Genomic DNA, 17,289 nt, shown 5'->3' on the forward strand with positions numbered 1-17,289 from the left:
AGCCCCGCGTCAGGCTCTGGGCTGATGGCTCAGAGCCTGGAGCCTGTTTCCGATCCTGTGTCTCCCTCTCTCTCTGCCCCTTCCCCGTTCATGCTCTGTCTCTCTCTGTCCCAAAAATAAATAAACGTTGAAAAAAAAAATTTCTTAAGCACCCAATTATCTTACTGCAAATATTTTGAGTAGACATTTTTTGAAGTATATTGTATGATTTTTCTTTCTCTAAAACCTAGCATGCAGAACATCATTTGAACTTTCCTTCACGATTTACCAAAACAGACAATAATTACTATGGTATGCTGGGTCATAAAGGGGTGCCCTCAGAAGTTAATGCAGTAGGTAGGGTTGTTTGTCCCTATTCTGTAAATGGCCACAGATGCCTATGTTTTAAGGTTCTTAGAGTTGCTAGGCACTTTAGTTTTCTTTCTTTTTCAGAGGTTCTTCTTGCTACCAGCACCAATCTGCCTGTCACAGCCTGCTCTCGATCCCTAGTTAATGCTTCCAGCCTAGTGTGGGCTAGGAACAGACAGCCACATTTGTTAGAATTGCAGATGTCGATAATGGCAAGACAAGGTTCGTACAGTGACGCCTTTGCTTCAGAGCTTATCCATAGGTTGTGGGGACCTGGCGAGCTCACTCACAGGTGGGAGTAAAGGATTGAGGGCCGAGAAGGCCAAAGTCACAGAAGTCACGGAGCTGACTCGAAGTGGGCAGGGCGGGAGGGAAGGCTGCATTTCCACAAGGCAACTCTATGGGAGCACCCTCCAGCCCACTGCCCTGCAGCCACGTTGGGGAGCCACAAAAGTGCCAGACAGCAGTGCCCAGAGTTGTGGAAACTGCCTGGCCTCTGTGGCACTGACACTCTGCCTGTTGCTTTTAAAGGGAAAATAAAAACATTCTTCTGACTTCTCCAACTGCCCTCCCTCTTGGGTACCAAAATTAATTTCTCAGTGGATTTAATATGGCTTTATTTTTCCCAAAGAGATTCACTTTGGCTTATGCCCAGGAATCTGTTTTTTTCCCTCTATGGAAAGATTTTATTTATTTTAACTTTTTCACTATAAACACTTCCAAACACAATATTAGAGAGAATGGTATAATTAACCCCTACATACCCATCATTCAGTTTATGTCAGTTATCAAATTTGCTATTTTTGTCTCACTTCTCCCCTCCACATTTAGGGGGATGGGTGTGGTGGAATATTTTAAAGCAACCATTATTTTTATTTCAGGAACACATTTTTTTAAGTTACAACAGTATATAATACCTGCCATTTATTGGTAGCTATGAGCCATAGCACTAGCAGGGAAATTTACATGTATTATTTCTAGTCCTTAGACAACTGGGTCAAGTAAATTATTCCCATTTTATACATGAGGAAATTGAGGTTCAGCCTTAATTTGTATACAAAAAAAATACGCTGAATGATAGTATATTAGGATGCATTTTTTAAAACTTTTTTTAAATGTTTATTTATTGTTTTAGAGACAGAGACAGAACACTAGCAGGGGAGGGGCAGAGAGAGAGGGAGACACAGAATCTGAAGCAGACTCCAGGTTTGAGCACAGAGTCTGACACTGGGCTCTAACCCATGAACCATGAGATCATGACCTGAGTTGAAGTCAGACGCTCAACCAACTCAGCCACTCAGGTGCCCCTTAGTTAGGATGCATTTTAAGCTACGGTGACAGAAAAGCCCCCAATGCAGTAACCTGAACGATGTAAGTGTCTCTTTCCTTCTCATGTAAAAGTTCAAGTAGGCCCAGGGGCGCCTGGGTGGCTTAGGTGGTTAGGCGTCCAACTCTTGGTTTCAGCTCAGGTCATGATCTCATGGTTCATGAGTTCAAGCCCACATCAGGCTCCACGCTAATAGCACAAAGTCTGCTTGGGATTCTCTCTCTCCCTCTCTCTCTGCCCCTCCCCTGCTTACGTGCATTCTCTCTCTCTCTCTCTCTCTCTCTCTCTCTCTCTCTCCCTCCTCTCTCTCACTGTCTTTCAAAATAAATGAATAAACTTAAAAAAGTTCAAGTAGGCCCAGGCCATGTCTAGGGCTTGCTTGATGGCATTATGGACCCAGCCTTCGTTTCTCAACACCACAGACCAAGATGGCCACTCCAGTATCCATCAGTAGGTGCAAGTGGAAAAGGAGGTAGTGGAGGCTGTGCCCATTCCCTTGAAATGCACGATCCTGAAGCTGCACACACAACCTCTACTCACCAGCCATGGCCCAGACCTTCATCACATGGCCATACCTGCAAAGGAGACTGAAAAATGTAGTCTTTATTTTGGGCAGCTTATGACTAAAAACCAGGGATTCTATTACAAGGGAAGAAAGGAGGACAACCAGCAGTGTCTTTATGATGGAATAAAGGGTCCTTTTGAAGTCTAGGGCATGGTTTTGAGGTTTGTTTGTTGTTTTGTTTTTGTTCTGGTGTCAGCGGTGGTCCATTTAGCAAACCCAGCAGTACCTGGTTTAATTAGAGGTAGATGTCCTTTGGTGATGAAGGATTTCAAGTATTTAATCCTGTGCCCAGGAGTTTTTTTTTTTTCTTTGCTCATTTTGTTGTTCTTGTTCAGAGCACTTATAACCAGACTATTCTTTTAACATGAAATTTATTCTGATAATAAAATTATAGTATTGATTTTATTCCACTATCCATAATGGAGAGACCCCAATTACTTACCATTACATGCCAATGACGGGTTTAGGTTCAGTTCTGCTCTCTCCCACCTGGGTGGCTGTGGACAAATTATTTACCTTTTCCTCCTTTTCCTTTCTACCAAATAAGAATGCTACTATTTACCTCAATGAATTGTGGAGATCAGTTAGATGGTGGATGAAAGTTCTAGTCACACAGCAAACACTTGACAGATTGTATCTGTTCAGATACATATGTAATCTCTCCCCACTGAACCTACCCTATTTAGTTCCTATTCTTTTTTTTATTTAACTTTATTTTTTATTTTTTAAAATTTACACCCAAATTAGTGTATAGTGAAGCAATGATTTCAGTAGATTCCTTAATGCCCCTTACCCATTTAGCCCATCCTCCCCCCTTTTTTTAAGTAAGCTCCACGCCCAATGTGGGGCTTAAACTTACAACCCTGAGATCAAGAGTCACATGCTCTACTGACTCAGCCAGCCAGGAGCCCCTAATTCCTATTATTTCTAAAAATAAAATCATAGTATGTTATAGCACAATAGCATTTTAATCACCATAGGATGTATTTTTTCATACCAATCAATTTCATACCTATCATACCCATCAATTAAATGGGGCATCACAATACTCTGTGAAATGGGTAGAAAAGATAGTACTTATTCCTTTACTCTCCTAGATTAGGAAATACAAGCTCAGAGAGATCGATCTGCTTCCTAAAGTCACGCCTTTCCTCTTGACTGGATCCTTCCCATGTGCAGGTTAACCTGTTCCACTAGCTACCATCTTAAACAAATGACAAAACACACAATGAGACATAGGTAGAATCTTTTAAGAACACTTATACAGAATTCTAGGCTCTGGGAAGCATTTCTGATAGGTTTTTTACTAATACTGCATACAACACAGGCAGTGTATCCAACCCAGGGAGTTTCCCAAGGTCCTCTTAATAAATAAAACCTATGATTGTACGGTGCTAGGAGCTAGGTTTCAGAGCTTAAAAAAAAAACAAAAAACAAAAACCTCTGAAAAATTCAACATGCTCCAAAAATTTTGAATATCTGAAAATTTCTCAAATTACAGCCCAGCCAGATTGTAGGTTATGGATTTGGCCACATGATGGCAGCATACACAAACTCACCTTTTCTTAAACCTATTTGGATTAGTTTTGTTCCTTCGTTCCCATTGCCTCCGGCCCAACACAGACCCTCAACTGCTAATGCAAGTATCTAACCTTCACATCATTCAACATTCATCTCCTCATTCCTGTGCACAAGAAGACAGAAGGGCCCCCCATTTTCCGAAGCCCTCTAAAACCTGCAGTGGCGTCCAGGAGTCAGCTGATCACACTTTGAGAGATATTTGACATTCTGGCTTTGTGGCCTTGGACAAGTTAAGGAATCTAAGCCTTGGTTTTCTTTTCAGAAAGTGGGGGAAATTAAATGAAATCACGTAAACTGAAAGCTTTCTTAGCAACAGTGGTTGGTGTTGAAACTTGCTCACCAAATGCTAGACTTTCCTTTTGTTCTCCTGGGGTGGCTAATCCATTGAGTTTGGGGTTACGGGTGAGGGAGTATCAGGGGGGTCACCACGTGTGCCAGGCTGTCACCTATGGCTGCACAACTCCGGGGGCCACCATCTTCAGAGACGACCCTGTGAATAGTATCTTCTAGAACTCCGGGAGATCCTAATTCTTCACAGGACACAGGATGAAGAAGTTTGGGGCAGGGGCTCTGGAGAGGAGCTTTGAGGTTGTGGGGGACATTGAGGACACACCAGCTTTGCGACCTTATGCTAAGTCCAGTTCACCTCCTCCTACTCAAGGGAAAGTCAGGAATTTTTCTAGCAATAGGGGAAAAAGGGTTTCTAAGTGCCCTTGAGTCACTGTCTTGAATTTCACTGCCCTGCTGGCCTGAGTAAAGAGGTGAACCAGCCTCTTTGTTTGGGCAGCCAAGTTAGCTGATATGGAGATGGGGCCAGGTAAAGGCTGTCCAGCTTCTGTGACAATTCTTGTGCTGCCCCTGGTCCTGCCCTCTCACAGCACAAGCACCTGGATCAGTTCTGCCAAAGCCCCTGGCAATATTCACCTGATCCCAGTGTCCCATCAAGGGGCTGGGGCCACTGTAGAAGTAGGGGGGAGAGGGGGAAGCCCCGGAGGGTCACAGATGCTGAGATTATGGGAGGCAGGTAACAGCCTCCCACTAGGAGCCTAGAGAGGAAACACCAACGTCTAAACGTGGCCTCCAAAAGCCGGCCTGTGGAGTAGGAAGAGGGAGGGGTGGTAGAAATTCAGAGGGGTCAGCCGCTCACAGGGCACGCAACAGCAGAAGACCCCTACTGGGGTTGGGAGAGGGCTGCCCAGGTGGGCACGTGCAGCTCAGGGAATTGGTGGTGGCGTCTACTTCAGGGTTTATGGTAAGAGGCTGGAGCAGGCACACACTCAGCACCACAGACAACACACCCCACCCTTTAAGGAAGTGAGGAGGAGAGCAGCAGGGGTGTGGTTAACTAGGAGGAGGAGAGGGGAAAACACAAACCTGTCAGCCCTGTTACTCAGCGGAGGCCTCCGGAGCCACCGCGGATCCCTTACCTGCCGCAGCCCCTGGACCCACCTGTACCTGCCGCCGCGCAACCCGCGCCTCACCTGGCGGAGCCGAGGAGCCGTCGGAGTCGGCGCTTCTCTCGGTGTGAGTCCCCTCCCGCCATCCGGGCTGAGCGCCCAGCCAGAAGTTGGAGGCTGGACGGGGTGGCAGGGGGTGGCAGGGGGTGATTCCGAGACTGGGGGTACCTGGACCGGCCTGAGAGTTCCTGGAAAAGGAACTCAGGAGTCGGAGCTGCTGGTGCACCGCATGCCCGGGCTCACTAGCCCTCCCCAGGGGTAGAGGGATTCTATTTTTGGAGTTAATTTGAGACAGAAGGGTGTTTCTCCCTCTTTGTCCTCGTTAAGTATTCGTGGAGGGGAGGCGTGGGGGGGGGGGGGTTGCAGATGATGAGAAGGCACCAAAGGGCCATCTGCCTCTAAAGGTTAGACCAGAGAGCAACAGACCAGGGCTTTCAGAATCCGGTCACAGGTGCTGCCTCAGAGCCCCTCCCTGCGTCCTGCCCTCTCCCCTCTCCCCATTCCCTTCAGCACCCCCACCCTGGTCCTATTCCCATGCCCTTCCCACTGCTCTGGCATGGACTTCCTGCCCCCCTAGAGGGCATCTGCTAAATTGAGCCCTGACTGGAAGCAAGCTGGGAGGGCTCTGAGAGGGGAATAGAGGCAGAACTCCAGGGTGTGTGTGTGTGTGTGTGTGTGTGTGTGTGTGTGTGTGTGTGTACTAAAGTTAGCACTCCCTGCATACTGGTTCTTTGTGAAACTACCTTCTAAAGGCCATGAAAGGGTTAAGTTCTGTGCTGCCTTCTCCTGCTGTCAGGCTGTGCGTGGGCAAAGCCTTGGGTGGGTGAACAAGGAACATATGGGTGATGTTCTGAGCCCACCGAGCCCCACCACCTGCCCTAACCCTCAGCCATCTGACACTGGCATCTCCCCACACCCCAAATGTGGGGCTTAATCCAATTAGACTCTTTTAAGGGGGCCAAGGGGAGAAGGGAAGCAGAGTTTGGACACAGAGGGGGCATGTGCCAGGAGGGTTTGGGAACCCAGGAGGAAGTTTCTGCTGACCTGTAGCTAGACCTGAGCCCACAGGGACAGTTGGTCTGGAACGATCAGGTAAGGGACATGAGCAAGCGCTCTCTCCTCACCTGAGTCCCGGCCAGGAAATGCTGTTGGGGAGCTAAGCCCCAGCTTTTCACAACTCTGAGGGAGGGAGAAGAGGCAGAGATGAAAAAGTGAGTAAAGATGGAAGGGAAGGAGGAAGCAGTCACATTCAAGAGATGCAGCTCTGCCTGAACATTCTTCATTCATTCATTCATTCATTCATTCAATAAGCATCTGCTGAACTTCCCACCTGAGGTCACATGCTGGTGCTGGGCGTGGGGAGACACAGGTGCATGTGACCCGCCCCTGCTCCCTGGGGCATGCTGCAATGGGAAGGGGCAGTGGTCACGGAGTCAGGGAAGACTTCCCGGCAGAAGTGACTCTAGGTGGAGACGCTAAGGATCCACAGGAATTAGCCAGATAGCGGGAGAGGGGGAAAAAGACCCGCACAAAGCACAGTTAGGGCTAAGACCTGAGGCCAGAAGCAGCATGACACATTCAGGAAACTGAAAGCAGTGCAGTGTGTTCTGAGCATGGAGAATGCAGGGGCGAGGTGAAGCTGGAGAGGTAAGTAGAGACAGCTCCAGAAGGGCCTGCTCAGGCTGCCATGGCAACTCGTGTTGGAGCAACGCTTGGGACCTAGAGCCAGGCGGGAGACTTCCCAGCATGCCTCTGACTCTAGGGTGGGGTTGCTAGATTTAGCAAATAAAAACACAGGACACTCAGATTTGAATTTCAGAGAAGCAATTAATCTTTTTCTAGTATAAGTATATCCCGTGCAATATTGGGACATACTTATACTCAGACGTTATTTATTGTTTCTCTGAAATTGAAATGTAACTGGGTATCTGGTGTTTTATCTGGCAACACTTCTCTACAAGAAGGCTGAAGACGCTACCATGCTGGGGATAGGCAGGTGCCAGGAAAACAGTCTCAGGGCATATTTATCTTGTAACCAATCCTCCTGGATTCCAGTTTGGGACTCCTTCACTGACTGACTGTGTTATTTCTTTTTCTGTTTTTTAAAATGTTTATTTATTTGGGAGGGGGACAGAGAGAGAGGGAGAGAGAGAGAATCCCAAGCAGGCTCCACACTGTCAGCACAGAGCCCGACACGGGGCTTGAACTATGAGATCATGACCTGAGCTGAAGTCAGGAGTCAGAAGCTTAACCGATTGAGCCACCCAGGTGCCCCTGAACATGTTATTTCTTTAAAAAACAAAAAAACTTGGTTTATCTACACAGCTGAAGGACAATGATGCCTCAGAAAGAAATTGGGCTTTGGAGCCTGACGGACCTGGATTCAAATCCAAACTTGGCTGCTTGCCCACTGTGAGGCTCCGCACAGACCACTTAGCCCCAGTATCTCTTTTCTGAAAGAATACAGGAATACTTGGTTGTCCGGGCTGTTGAGAGGATCAGTGATAATGCATGTAGTTGCCTAGTGAGTGCTAAGGAAAAAGTGGCAGATACTAATTTTTGTAACACCTGCATGGGGATGACCAAAGTGGTATCCACCAAGTACTTGGGGCTCATTGATTTCTGTTTATATTTACCGAGCACTCCGAGATCCCAGGGGATATAACGTGGTAGGGTCCTGCTTCTAGTGAGAGAGTGGGTTAGCTCCTGGGCAGAGAGGGAGAGCCCGAATTGGCTTTTGTTTTTCCAGCTTTGCCATTGTCTTCGAGTATGACCGGCTGCTGGGGAAGAAGATCCCCAGCTCTCCTCTTGGAGGAAAGTGGGTGGGGGAGAGGCAGAATTAACTGAAGGGAAATGTGAATTAATTAAAAGAGAGAATCCACATAAAACACCTAGCACAGCGCCTGACACAAACAAATGCCCTATAAAATGTGGCTGCCCTTATTCCCATTTTTACAAGTAGCTTATTAGAAAAATAGCTTTCAGGGGTGGATGAAGAAAGGGTGCCTTGTGAACCATGTTTGGACTTTAACAGGGGCATTTGTGAAAGCAAACTAGGGGCCTCCGAAAAGGGAACCCAGAGGGAGTTAAGAATTTGTTAAGAGAAAGAGGAAATGGAAATTGTGTTCCCCTTGTGGGAACCGCTGAGTGAAAAATGGCCCCTCTTTCCAATGGCTAAGCCTCCCCATCCCCATGCCCAGTGATAGGCCTTTTGTCCCCAGCTCTTTAGAGCAGCATTTGCCAAACAGTGTTCAGAGAAACTCTATGCCATGAGATAGTTATGGGTGTTCCATTAGGGAAATGTTCAAATGAGCTGGCTCTCACAGATTTGTCATGCAAATTTGCACAGTCAAGGTTATGATAAGTCCTGCAGAAAAAGACTCCTGTATCACTGGGCCTACTAGCATTCTGTAAATTTGACTATAGAACTCTGGCAGGGGTGTAGGGAAACCTATTATTGTTTCATAGGAAATAACATTTCATATCTAGTGACAGTTCATGTGGGTACAGTTCTGGGACCAAGCAGGTCTTTCAGAGGACATTATTCATCCCATAACTCTATCAGGGAGGGATCTAATTTATTGTAGACTCAGCGGTGTCCAACTTACAGAAGATCTTCAGGGACTGAGCACTTATGTAGAGCTGTCCCTGCACCACATATCCCCCGTGGACAGAAACCCCTACTCGTGTCAACCAAAATCTTACTGCAACTTACCCCCATTTCCCATTGTTCACAGAGAACCCAGGGGAAAGTATGGCTCTTAGCAAGTAGCCCTCCATTCTGATGGCAGTAACTCAGTGCCCTGAATATGGCTAAGGCAGGCACAGTTGGTGCGGGAAGGGAAGGAAGGGAGCATACCTGGGTAGACCCCAAGTGGTAGGTCTCCCGCCTGTAAATTTCCCCCTGCCCAGGGGTGGCCTTGCGTCCTTGGCCTCCCAGAGGAATGGGGCTCTCGGGTGGTCACACATGGGTGGCTGGAGATACCCAACTGCTGGCACATTCAGGGCTGCAAGGGTGGTGATTAAGAGAAGTCCTTGCTGGCTCAGTGACTGAGGGTTTCTCCTAGACTCTGGGTCATTTCTAGGGTAGAGGGGGAGGAGCAAGAATAGTGGCCTCCGCAATGCTAACATGGCTGGTAGTCCTATGGTCAAGTGCAAAAGCTTGGAGTCAGTCAGCCAAGCTTCCAGCTCCAGTTCCTGGACTTGCTGCTTGACATTAGGCAAGTCACGTAGCCTTGTCCTCCTCATCTATAAGACAGGTGAGAAAGGAGGCAGGCAGTTGGAGGAGGGGGGCTGGGGTAATAGGCATTTATCAACTTACACGGCCTATTTCAATATTTTAACATCCCTTTTGCCTCAACTGCACATAAAAGAAATCCCGTCCTTCGGGGCGCCTGAGTGTCTCAGTCGGTTAAGCATCCGACTCTTGATTTCTGCTCAAGTCGTGATCTCACGGTTCGTGGGTTCAAGCCCCGCATTGGGCTCTGTGCTGACAGCTTGGAGCCTGCTTGGGATTCTCTGTCTCTGTATCTGCCCCTCCCCTCCTTGCTCTCTCTCAAAATGAAAATAAATAAATTTAAAAATAAAATTCAGCCCTTCAACAGGCACGCAGTAGGCATTGAATAAGTATGGCTCTCCTTATCATTCTACTTTTATACTTAGGGTTCACCTGAGCTGGTGGGGAAGCACCTGAGGGAAAAGGCCATCTTCTGAGGGCTGGCACCCATGGCTTCTTGCGTGTGCTGTCTCACTGACCTGCATCACATCTCCAACAGTTTTTGCGTCTTGCCCCCCACTGCACACCCAATTCCCCATGCTTGATGAACAGCCTGGGCCTAATTAGCTATTTAACCATTAAAGAGACTTTCTACTACTGCCCATCAGACAATGGAGTCTGAATGGTCACTTGAGGTGTTGAACAAGCTGACAAGCTTCATGAGCTAGTGGCTTCACTCTCTTGGGGTTCTCAGCGTCCTGTGCAAAGCCCTGAGCTGTGTGAAGGCGTGGCTGTGGGGGAGGGGACCGTTTTTTGAGTCACTCTGCTGTTTCCCAAGGTATAATTATTACTCATGATGACAGTTTGATTAAGAGAGCAGGCTGGAGGCTGCAAATTCCGATGCCCTTTTTACCTAGACACAATGGATGGATTGGTGGGAACACAGGGGTGGTTCCAGGTGGGCTATGGGTGGGCGGCAAGAAAGGACACTCCCCTGGTCAACGTGATTAGAACTAACACCAACTACCGCCAACATCCATGGAAGGGTGATCCTTCCCCATTTCTCTCTTGGGGACTGTTCACTAACATCTTCCTTCCAGTGCCCTTCTTGCCTTTTATGTCTTTAAATCCACCTACAAAGAATCTGGCCACATCACTCACTAGCTGGGGCCTCACAGGAACATACCTCTCCCAGTGTTTAGAACTTGACACTGGGTTTAATTGTTATCTCATGAGCCAGTCTCCCTTTCAGTTAGGCCAATTCTCCCAACACCTTTGAGGGCACAGGACCACCGGTCCCCTTTCCTGTGCCCCTTTTTCTGAGGGTCTTTTTCTGAGGGTCTGCCCACCGCCTGGATCTCTCAGACTCTCCCAGCTGATGCATCCCCACTGGGACAACTGAGGACCCTGGAGGTTCCTTGCAAGCCTTCTGGGAATTCTCTCCCCCACCCCCCCCAAGAGTTTGGGCTTTGTTTGCTCTTGGGGGATGGGAAGGGGCAGGGGTCTGTTTCCCACCAGTGAGAGAACAGGCCCTCTGGTCCTGGCCACTGGAACATCACATCTTCTGGTTTCTAAATGATGTAATTTGCCCCGCCCCCTACTTCCTCCCTAGCGTCAAGCACATCTCTGTTCTCCAGGAGCTTTTGCAATGGGAACCCAGCTCCTCTCTTGGGGTGTGGGTTTACACTCTCCCACACCTGTTCCTGCTCCAGGCAGGTTAGCAGAGATCTGACACTCCAGCATCTCAGAAGCCGCCCTTAGCAGCCGGTTACCTTCCCTCCTCTATTTTCACAAACACGGGCTACCAATGTACAGTGATGTGAACCTAGGCAGTCATAAGTGGCTTGAGTTCCCAAGCCCCTGGTGCAGGCAAGTTGGGAGGCCGGGTTAGCAGACGGCTGATCAGAAATGAAAACAAGACATGGCTCCAGTTTAGATCCTGCCATTTGCTAGCAATGTAACTTTGGAGGGGGAGGGTTGCAGTCTTGCAGACCTCCCTTTTCTCACTTAAAAATGATGAAGAAAGGGGCGCCTGGGTGGCGCAGTCGGTTAAGCGTCCGACTTCAACCAGGTCACGATCTCGCGGTCCAGGAGTTCGAGCCCCGCGTCAGGCTCTGGGCTGATGGCTCAGAGCCTGGAGCCTGTTTCCGATTCTGTGTCTCCCTCTCTCTCTGCCCCTCCCCCATTCATGGTCTGTCTCTCTCTGTCCCAAAAATAAATAAACGTTGAAAAAAAATTATAAAAAAATAAAAAATAAAAATAAATTAAAAAAAATTAAAAAATGATGAAGAAGTACAGCGTCCTTGATTAGATCCTTGAGAGAAATCCTTGACTTGTGTGAAAATGCCCTGGAAAGCACCGTAGGCACTCTACCTAGAAAGATGAAGAGTTGTGGGTTAGAGCCTTGACTCTGTCACTTTCTACCTGTGTGGCATTGCCACACAGAGACTTAGTTTTCTCATTTGCAACTTGTTCTAGATATTTGTTTCCTTTTTCTCCCCTCTTCACCTCCTCGACTCTCAGGGCCAGTCTTTCTTTCCTTTTCTTTTTTAAATGTTTATTTATTTTTGAGAGAGAGAGAGAGAGAGAGAGAGAGAGAGAGAGGATGCATGAGCAGAGAGGAGCAGAGAGAGAGGGGGGACAGAGGATCCGAAGCGAGCTCTGTGCTGACAGCAGTGAGCCCAATGCGGGGCTCGTACTCACGAACCATAAGATCATGACCTGAGCCGAACTGACTGAGTCACTCGGGTGCCCCACGGTCAGTCTTTCTTTACAGGTGAGGGACTGTGTCTGTTCTCAGTGAGTTTACAGACTGGTCGAGGAGGTGGTAAATAAAGATACGTAACTGTAAGACAAGATGGGGACTTGCAGTGCCATAAAAGGCACCCATAAAGTTTGATGATGTCAGAGGACGGAGAGATTATTCTGTCTGGGGAGTCCAGGGATGCTTCCTGGAGGAAGTGGAATTGGAAAAACTCTGAAAGGATGGGTAGGGTCTGGCCGCAGAAACTTGGGATGGTGCTTGTGGATAAAGAAGAGAGTAAATAAAAGCAGGGAAGTGGGAAGGCCTAGTCTGAATGACTCACTTTGGGTGGAGCCGAGGCTGTCAAAGGGCAATAAAGATAAGGGCGGAAAGTAAGATAAGGCTTCAACCTGGTGGCTGAAAAGTTTGAACATTACTCTGAAGGCTACAGGGAGCCTTTGGACTTTATGCTGAAGGCTGTAAAGAGCTGTGGAGATGTCAACTTGGGTGAAGGGGGCCCTGATCAAATTTGGGCAGTAGCAAGTAAAAAGGATCCGAGAAAAGAGAGCTTGACATTTCAGGGGGAGCAGCTATGATATGTTACAATAATTCATGTCTTAAGAGTCTGGATAAATTCAGGATGATATGGGGGTCCTGGAGATATCTGCTAGTCAGTTGGAGGCTTCTCCATTCTCCGAGTTGAAATCGGTCCTTAGTTGAATGGGAAAGCTGTAGGGTTCATGGGAACATCAAATTGTTTACGTTATACCCAGAATTTGCCATTCTCCTTAATCCCCACCTTCTTCCACACTTTTGATTCACAGATAAGCCCTTTCCCACAGCCTTCATTTTTTGCTGGCTATGCGCTAAGTGTCAGCTTGTCTCCAGGTTTAATGGCAACCTCCTTGAGAGTCAGTGAGCAACTTGCACTTAGATCTGCTGCCCCTCCATCCACCCTCATCAGTTCACGTGACTCCAGGGCTCTACTTCCAGCCAGGCCCTCCTCCCTTCAGCCCCCCACTTCCAACAGTCTATAAGACATTTCCACTTGAGTAATTCATCTTAAATGCTACATGTAGGAAACCAAGTTCATCAGTTTCTCAAACAAAACCATCTCTTCCTCCAGGCGTCTTTCCTGTTCATGTAGTGGTCTTTCTCCTAGAGTCCCAATTCGGAAACCTTGAAGTTCTCTTCCCTTTCTCCTCTTTGCTTTTCTCTGCTCGTATCTTACCTATCCCTAATCCTGCAGATTCCTCCTTCATGACTCTCATTTCTGTCTTCTCTTCCCCCACCCCCCTGCAGCACTGCTGTAGTCCAGGCCACGCTGATTAGCTAATATCCCCTAATATTATCTAGGAGCCTCTCTCTTTCCTTCTTCCAGTTCCCTCAGGAGCTCCCATGACCCTAGACAAATCCAGATCCCTTAAATTTAGTCTTCAGTGCCATCCATTATCTGGCCTTTGTCTACCCTTCTAGCTCCCCCATACTTTCCATGCTGAGCTCTTCACCCTAACTAGCCTGATCTGCTCACTGGTCCCCATCAAACATTTGCTCAAGTCCTGGTCCTGCCCGAAGCCCTGCCCACCTTCCCAACTCTGACAGAGCTTCTTTGCCTCCTCTGATCTGCCAGAATTTATTAGCCCATCCCAGTGTGAAATTCTTTGGGGGCAGAGAGATGCTTTTCATTTTGTTCTCCTTCTTAATTGACTCAAGTCCCAAAGAGTGGAGATTCCATTTCCCTTCTTCCCTACACACTGATGCCTGGCTCACTGGGCCAGATGTGGATCTGCCTCATTCCCTGTGCTGGCATCTCAGCTGCCAATGGCAACAGAGCAGGAACCTCATTCCCCCCAGGTGTCAGGTTGTGCTCTTTGTCTCTTTGGATTTGTGGAGGTTTCCTCAAGCCCTGGGACAGGAAGTCAGAGATTTGGAGCAGAAGCTCCATAATCTCTTTATAAACTACTCCTGTGTCTCTCTAATCCCTGGATCCTTGCCTTTGTCTTTTCCCTCATCCTCCTGCTTATTGAGCTCATTTGAACCAGACTGAAGGACAGGAGAAAGACAGGGTATAGGAAAAAATGCAGGGAACCTGGTAGAGGGGAAACTGCTTTGGGAATATGGAAGAGAGATTTGCAAGGCAGAGGTTGGCGGTTTTTAGTAACCCGGACTTAAGCCTGAATGTGCACAGGCATAGGGTTTGCCATGGTAACTGCACTCAGAGCTTTCTGGATCCTGCAGTCCCAAGATTTGAAAACCCTGAGTACACATTGGCTCCTTTATCTCCAGAGAGTGGCCCTCCGTTGACCCCAATGTACCTCTGAGCCCTCTCCCTCTTTCTCTTCCTGACTCTCTATGTAGAAAAACTCTTCCTGCTCCCGTTTGCTAAACACTTAGCCTCCAACCTGTGTTCACTCCCAGGGAAAGGCATGAGGGGCAGAGAGAACCCCACCCTGAGAATGGGAGCCCTGGGTCTGGTCAGTGGCTGCTCTGTCACTGTCCCTCCACATGATCTTAGATGAGTCACCTGGGTAAGCCTGTTCAAGTTTCAGGGTTTTCATTTGTACATACAATAAGGTTTGGGGACTTGTTAACAAGTGGACAGTTTTCCTCAAAACGGATCTTAGGCAAAAGCTCAGTACGTAAACCAGGTAAAAACAGACCCTCCCAGGGTTGAAGCAGGGAGGCAGGTGCCTGCTGGACCTTAAGCTCTTCCACAGTGGTCCCTGGGTGGTGTCTGGGCCCTCCATGCATCTCTTGGGGCCTGGGTCATCTTGGATCCTTTCCAGGCCTCCAGTTCTGGAGATCCTTTGTGTGTGGTGGGGGCTGGAGAATGGGTCTGGATTCAAGTGGATTCTGTAAATAATGATCTCAAAGTAAGGAATCCAGCCTGGGGTAGGGCATGTGTATGTGTTGGGGTAGCAGGGTACTGTATGCAGAACTACCTGAGAGCAGATGCATAATTTCCCCCTCTGAGCCAATGCACATACATGATAACGGGAAGAAAGCACAGAATTTTCGTCTGAGCTCCCAGGAACCTACGGCACCCCCCAAATATTAGGAATGACCCGCAAGGTTTTATGATGTGTTTTACCAACTCTTCACAGAAAGTACTTCAAAATTGAGCTCCATTGCGATTCAAGCAAACTAGGCTGTAAGCTCTGTCGAGGTCAGAGCCATGCACTGAGAGTCCGTGTTATATCCTAAGGATGCAGCTGGTGCCTGACACTCAGTTGGCGTTTGATATGCACAATGTGTGCCTGAAACTGACCATCTGTGTACCTCCCAATAAGGAGGTTGTTAAAAAAAAAAAAAAGCTGATGTGAATATGTAAATGTTTTAGAGTAATATTTAATACATTGTTTCAGTGACCTGTTTAAAATCACATCCTGTGTAAAATAATACATTGAATTAAAATATGGCTTTTCTTCAATGCCCCCTGGTACAAAACCTTTAACACTCCCCTCACATCTTTGACATCAGTATCCTTCTCACCACTGGAACCAATTTTTTGAGTCAGCAATCCACGTTCTCACCTATACCATTGTCCCTACATTCTAAAGAGAGTTGGTTACCTCTTTTTGTTCCAGACTGTGTTTGTTTATTTTTGAAGAGCAGCTCTTATGAGACCTAATTCACACACCATAAAATTCATCCTTTTAAAATGTACATTTGGTGAATTTTGATGTATTCCCAGAGCTGTGCAGTGGACACCACTGTCTGATTGCAAAACATTTTTATCACCCCGTAAAAAACCGCATACCAAAAGCAGCTGTTCCTTAATTTTCTATCTTCTCTCCCCCTGCCAGCCACTTCAACCACTCTCTGTTTTTATGGCTTTGCCTATCCTGGACATTTCACATAAATGGAGTCATGCACTAACGTGACTTTTTTTTTTTTTTTTTGACTGGCTTCTTTCGCCTGGAATCACATTTTCAAGGTTCATCCAGGTCACAGCATGTGTGCCGCTTTCACTCCTTTTTTATTGCCACATAATATTCCAGCATATGGCTATACCACATTTTGTTTACCCGTTCGTTAGCTGATACACATTTGAGTTGTTTCCATTTTTTTGACCACGTTGAATAATGTGCTATGGAACATACACGTATCAGTTTTTATGTGGACGTACGTTTGCATTTCTCTTAGTTATCTACATAGGCATGGAATTTCTGGGTTGTGTGACACCTCTGTGTTTAACGTTTTGAGGAAGAATCGAACTGCTTTCCCCAGCAGCTGTAGCATGTTACATTCCCATCAGCAACGTGTCACGGCTCTAATTTTCCTGATTCTCATCAATGCTGGTTATTGTCTGTAATTTTGATTCTAGCTATTCTAGAGGGCATGAAGTGGTATATCATGTGGTTTTCACATGTATTTCCCTATAATGACAAATGATGTGGAGCATCTTTTCATGGACTATTGGCCCTTTGTATGCCTTCTTTGGAGAAAAGCTTAATCAAATCCTTTAGATGGTTTTTTTGTGTTTGTTTTTGCTGTTCACAATAAAACCACTTCATGCATTGCTTTTTAAAAAATGATCTTTTAAATGTTTTCTTTTTAATAACAAAATTCACACTTGTAATTGGGAGGCTATGCCCTCAAGAAAAGTTACTGAATCTATATTATAGTACCATGCTGCCTTAAAAAAAAAAAATCAGTTAGGTGACCTTTGTAAGCCTCCTTTGGGAGGCATTGATTGAAGTGGTATCAGGCTAATACTTTTTCTCAAACAGTATATTTTTATTCAAAATAGAATAACTGAGAGGGCAGCCCATACTGTGAAATATTCTGTTAGGGCTAGAATATGTACTTCCTCTTTTCTGACAGCTAATTTGGGAAAGGGAAGAGTTTACCTTATATTCAAGCATATACGATACAGAAAAATAGATATATAAAAACAGATGGATGAATGGATGGATGGATGGATGAACAAATGACTTTAAGAGTGAATGAATGAATGAATGAATCAATTAAAGAAGGAAGAAGGAATGTAAGCTAGTGAGTCAGTCAATCAAGCAACCACACCAATCTGTCCCTCTTTATTGTCTCTTA

General features: G+C 46.8%; 1 protein-coding gene across 5 annotated transcripts in view; it reads left to right on the top strand.

The window, feature by feature from the left end:
• The first annotated feature begins 5,146 nt into the window (after nucleotides 1-5,146).
• PTK2B (protein tyrosine kinase 2 beta) overlaps nucleotides 5,147-17,289 on the top strand; it is a 132,995-nt gene continuing 120,852 nt past the window's right edge. For 2 of the 5 annotated variants that reach the window (XM_047855489.1, XM_047855488.1), the window contains exon 1: nucleotides 5,150-5,345. The gene's annotated coding sequence lies outside the window, so the exon portion shown is untranslated. Of the gene's footprint in view, nucleotides 5,346-17,289 lie in introns of all 5 variants that reach the window. The other 3 variants (XM_047855493.1, XM_047855487.1, XM_047855491.1) reach the window with 3 other exon arrangements.

The sequence above is a fragment of the Prionailurus viverrinus genome, chromosome B1 (assembly GCF_022837055.1).
Source record: "Prionailurus viverrinus isolate Anna chromosome B1, UM_Priviv_1.0, whole genome shotgun sequence".
NCBI classification, from domain to species: domain Eukaryota; kingdom Metazoa; phylum Chordata; class Mammalia; order Carnivora; family Felidae; genus Prionailurus; species Prionailurus viverrinus.